The sequence below is a fragment of the Silene latifolia genome, chromosome 2, assembly GCF_048544455.1.
Source record: "Silene latifolia isolate original U9 population chromosome 2, ASM4854445v1, whole genome shotgun sequence".
NCBI lineage: Eukaryota > Viridiplantae > Streptophyta > Magnoliopsida > Caryophyllales > Caryophyllaceae > Silene > Silene latifolia.
The window spans coordinates 53,961,266-53,967,167 of NC_133527.1; positions in this window are offsets into that span (position 1 = coordinate 53,961,266).

The following is a 5,902-nucleotide window of genomic DNA, read 5'->3' on the forward strand; positions in this document are numbered from 1 at the left end:
AACCGTTTAATTAATTTATTTTACATTTTTAAATTATTTAATTTAATTAATTCATTTTGAGCACGAATTTTATAAAAAGAATATTCTGAAACTTAATTTATATAAAAATACGTATTTAAGTCAGATAATAATAATAATAGTTCCCGTCTCAACTCCCGTCTAGCTATAGACCGTCACATTTCCACTTGTGAGACTAATCTTTTCTCGACCTATCTTATAGCGACAACACATCTACCTACCCTCTCACACCCTACCTCTAAATATCTCTTTTATATATATTTATATATTTTATATATAATTCCTTTTATTATTGTATTATTATATACTCCCTCCTATTCACCATTTTCTTCCCTATTTCCATATTCGGATTATTCGGGTTTTCTTCCATATTTCCTTTTTTGGGTTAATTTGTGTGGTCCAAATTAAATTACATGTGGGGTAGTGTGTTTTGTATGGTCCAAAATCACTTTCTTATTTCTTGTGCAAAAAAGAAAGGGGAAGAATACAGTGAATAGGAGGGAGTATATATCATTATTATTAATACTAATTTGTTGTGTGGCTCTCATAAAACTGTGACCTACCCCCCTCTTTCACAAAATTTGGACCAACCCACAACTCTCCTTTCTTTTCGCGTTCACCTGCAAAACAACAAAAGAACCAGTAAACAACAACATACAACCGTAAACTCCATTTTCGTCAACTCAAAAACCGAGATCTCATCGCCATTTCTCAACCATTCCTCTTAATTTTTGTACCATTCTCCTCCTTACTTCCTCCTTCATCTTTCAAGGTAATAAAGTCTCATTTTTGTGACGGTTTCATTTTTAGCCGTCTTATAAAAGTTTCGATTTTTGCCTCAATCCTTTCTTTTTCTTGCTCTCTGATGAAGGATTTGAAGACCCGGAGCAGTTTGAGTCGGAAATCGTGCTCGTTGAGGAAGTTATAAGGTAACGGTGATAGGTTACTCGACAAAAACGTCGAAATTCCATCTTAAGTGTCGTGTTATGTGTCTTTGTTTGATAAAGTTTCGTTCTTTGTATGCTCAATTTCTGTCTCGCCACTTTTGTCTTTATGCTCGGGTTCTCTGGTTGAGTTCATGAAGATATTGTGTCGAGGTTCTGTCTTAAAATAACGTTTGAATCGGACTGTTTTACTTAAATTTCGAGCTGGGTTAAGTTAAGGTTAGTGAGTGTTATTCTTGTTTAGCTGCGTTTTACTTCCGCCTCAATCCTACTTTGCATTCCGTATGAAAAGTAAGCTGGTATGGGCTGTCGACTTCATATTGAAACCGTGATAGGGGGAGTTCGTGAGACTGTTTTGGGATGGGTGTGTACGAGTGGGCTTTGGCGGGTGTCTGTGGCTGTTCTTGGCTGATGTTGGGAGCGAAAGGGTGGCTGTGTGAGGAATGAACAGGGGCCGTGTGGCTTTTTTCATCACGGCTAGCCTGAGCAGTGACCTGCCCCGCCTGGCCAGCAGCCTAGCTTGGTCACGGTGGTTGGTAGGGACGTGAGTATGGCTGCCCAACGTCCACTCTCGAGTCGTGTCTGGTAGTTTGTTTGGCTTCACATGTGTTTGTTTCAATCATTCAAATTTTCGACTCATGTTTTATATTACGTGACTCGTTAAATATCGTTCTTGGACATGTTAATTTAATTGGACTTGACATAATTCATTGTTAGGCTTGACATAGTATATTTGTTGGGCTTGACATTATTTAGTTACTGGGCTTATTCGATTTAGTTTGTTGGGCTCATTTGACTTTAGCAAATGGGCTAGCTATATTTTGTAATCGGGGCTAGTCATGTTTATAAATCGTTTTGGCGCTAACTCGGTTTATTTAAAATATAATTAAATATATATCCGTCTCGTATTTCGTATAACATAAATCACTAATATGGCTCCTTCACATATTCTTTTGTTGGATTCCTTATAATTCAATTATGGGCTTGTTATGTTCTATTTGTTGGATTTAATATGCTTTGTATGATGGACTAATTGTGTTTTACATGTTGGATCTAAACGGACTAATTTATTGGGCTTCTTATAGCTTATTTGTCGGGCTCATAAACGAGTCACTTAATTTGGTCACATTTTATAACGTAAGTTATTCATTATCGCTTATTATATTTTATTTAACCGGCATGTTAAATTGTAAAGTAGAACATTTGGTAATATGACAAGTATGAGATAGTGGACAATGGGCCCATGGGGGCGCTGTAGATACCCAGTATCTGCGGAGACTCCAACAAACACCCGATGATTATCGGACTACAACATGTTTTAGGATCGCAACGTTTGATCGACAGTTTGTGTACAACTTTACGTCGGAAAACTTAAAACGATTTCGAAAACAAAACATTTCAAAACATTTCAAAAATACCTGGAGTGTTTAATGCACGGCGACGGGGTCGCGATGACACTAACTAGATTCAAAACCGACACCGGACCAAAAACCGACTCGAAAATTCAAATCCCGACTCCAACAATGAGTCAAACCGAGTCAACCACAAAAACAAAATATCTCAAAGCCTTCTACCCTAAGTTTTCCCGGATTCATGAATGGTCAAGTACGAAACATGTGACTAAAAAAACCTAGGATAGAACAAATCATTATTGCGTTTGTTGTGAAAGCGACAACACAGCTCGAAGACCCGCGACGTGGCTCGCGCCTCTTTGAGCAGCCCAGGTGGCCACGTCGCTCAAAACTCACATAACCACTCATTCTCCTATAAATACCCCTCAAATGCCACCCATTTGAGACTTACGCGAGTGTGCGCCCCCTCTTTTCTCCATTAAAATTCTCGACTCGACTTCTAAAGTCATAATCCGACGCGTGTTTTACGACCTACCGATCGTAAACACGAGCCTTACACATTGTTTGGTACCGTCATCGTGCATTAAACCACTTGACCTACCACTTCGACCACTACACCATCACTAAACTTTTAAAACACTCTTTTACTTACCAAAACGGTTTTAAACCGAGTTTTTTCCGATCAAACAAGTTGTTACACTTACGTCGGTCACTCGCCATAACCAAACATGTAAGTATGAGGGTGTAAAAATCCTCTTTTATTATGTTTTCATTCGTTTCATGACTCTAACATGCTAAAACATGCATAACATGAACCAAAACATGGAATAAACGAGCCAAAACCAATTTTTGGTCTGAGGCAGAAGCCCCTTAGGTCGCCAACTGGCTCGCGCCTAAATGGGGTATTCAGACCAGAAATCAACCATGTTTGTTCTCGTCATTTCCCTTAATCCATTTTCATATTTGTAATCGGTTTTTACCATTTCAAGTATTTTAGAAACCTTTTGTTTCATTTCACATGTTTTAACCATAAAGCATTTTTCACCCTTGGTTCTTCATACCATGACGGTTAAATCCGTGTTTCGGTGATAATATTTGGTTAATGACATTTAAGAGGTATTTTAAAGCCTTTTATTTCATTTTCTTTACATTTTTCAAACAAGCATATTAGTCACCAACACAAAGTCATCCTTGGTTATTGATACTGTCGTTTCGTACCAAAAATAAAATACCTAAGTACTACTAACATAAGTCAGCGGTAAGTAGGGTCGATCTCCACAGGGAGGCGGTGTACTATCTATTTGTCTAATTATCTGTCTAAATGTCACAATTGGGGGTTTTGATTGATTTAACTAAACTAGAGATTAAGGCGAAGGAAATGAATAAGAGAATTAACAGTAAGAGAAGGGAGTATGCTAGGAGTCGGTCTACCGTGGCAGCTATCAGATCTTATACTATCGGGAATACTAAGGCGATTAGACTATTGTTAAGAAGAGCTATGGTCGTCACCTTTCGGTCCTTAAACCGCCCTAGAGCGTAAACAGCTTAACTTTCGCCCTCACTGCAATACCCTATTGTAATTAAGCAAGCCTTCCCTTCCAATCTTTCGATCTAGGTCGGGGTTAACTAAATTTATGGTCTCCTGCATGCATTCATTCGACCGGATAACAATTAAATTGCCTAATACAATTCCTATCGCAAGACTAATCTATATAAGTCAATTAAAACATCGCTACCACGGCTTCCCTAATCCTAACATACTAGGGGAATTAGCTATGCATAATTAAGGGAGAACAAGAAATAAAGGAAGAACAAATAATAAACATTAAATTAAAAGGAGAGAAAGGAAGAAAGAATTACTGAATTTAAAAGATCCGGAAATGAAGAACCAAAGTAACAGTAGCAGTATATCCGAACCAGAGAGAAAAGGAACGAAGTAAAGTGTGTGTGAGAGAGTTTACAATGACATACTGACTTCCTATTTATAAGAAAATAGGATTAGCTAAACCTAATTGACGGAAAATAAAGCTAAAAACCCAAGCCCGTCAAAGATTGTTGCTCGATCGAGCACTTAAGGCTCTCGATCGAGTGATATTCCTTAGCATTCCTCTCGATCGAGAACAATTCCTCTCGATCGAAGACTTCTTTCCCTTTAATCACTCGATCGAGAAGAAGTAGCTCTCGATCGAGCAAATGGGCTCTCGATCGAATAGAAATAGTTCTCGATCGAGCACTTCTCAGCGGGTAATTCCTGCTTCGCGCACTGAACTTCAAACGGCTGCCATTTCTTCGTTACTTGGACAAATAGGGCGTGGTTGGTGGCGTTGGAAAGCTAAGAGGATAAGCTTTCACCTCCAACTGGAATCACCTTAATAAATTTTGTAGAACTCGAGATATGGCTCTTACAAGTAGGAACTAGCAAATTGAAGCACTCTCTTGGCTCGCCTAACTTCCTTACTCCAATGCGCATCTCAAAATAGTACTTTCCAAGCTCCGACTCAACTCATCTCCTAAATGCATGCGTAGGGACATGTTTTAGGCTTGATTCCGCATCTCTAAGCTCATTCCTGCAAATAAGACAAAACAAACCAAAGTAGCATATTCGGGGCGTTTCGTAGCATAAAACCACAATAAAAGCATAGAAATACGTGCATAAAATAGGCTAATAAGACTATATAAAATGCACGTATCAAATCTCCCCAAACCAAACCTTTACTCGTCCCCGATTAAACTAAAATGCAACTAAAGGAACGGAAAAGATAACTCAGAGCTAGCTACAAATGCCCACTTAAGCCAATTTAATGCAAGGAAACTAACACCTATAGCAAATAGTCAAATGCAAACGAGTTGTAAGATGTCTATAATAAAGCTGAACCGTCGACCTTGCAAGACCTTTAAAATCGGACTCTCACGGGTCACTCTTCTCTCATGAAGCAAAGGGTGAACATATATATGTAAGAGAGAAAGAAAAATAGTCGCTCACCTAGACTACGACCCACATAAACATGCATGCAACTAATATGATAGACAATTCTAGCTACCGTACATACATTCCAACCAAACGAGGTCCCACATCACGGAGGGCTTACAAAAATATGGTAAAGTGAGGCAATGGGTAAGAAAAGGCAAAACAATTATGGGAATGTGGAGGTATAGGTGATCAAGCTAGTACCTAAACAAAACCATATGAAACATATCCATTTCCAACTCAATTATGAAATAAGCACAATGCCCTTCATTTGGCACAAAACTCACCAAACCGAACTAGAAACACTCCTCAAATGATATAAGATAGAACATAGGAGCAGAAACCGTCAACCAAACAACATTTTTTTTTTCTTCTTTCTTCAACTTCACGTTTTTTTTTTCATCATCCATCTTTTTTTTTCTTTTTCACGTTTTTTTTTCATCATCCTCCTTTTCTTCATAAATTACACACTCCGAATCAACAGAATACGCGCCAACATTTGATACAATAGACAATATACCGCAGAACAATCTAAACTAGCTTGACAAGGCAGGCTAAATTTGGAATGTAGCTAAAGGTCAACAGGCAAATTTGGCTAATGTGGAGTTTATGGGTAAAAA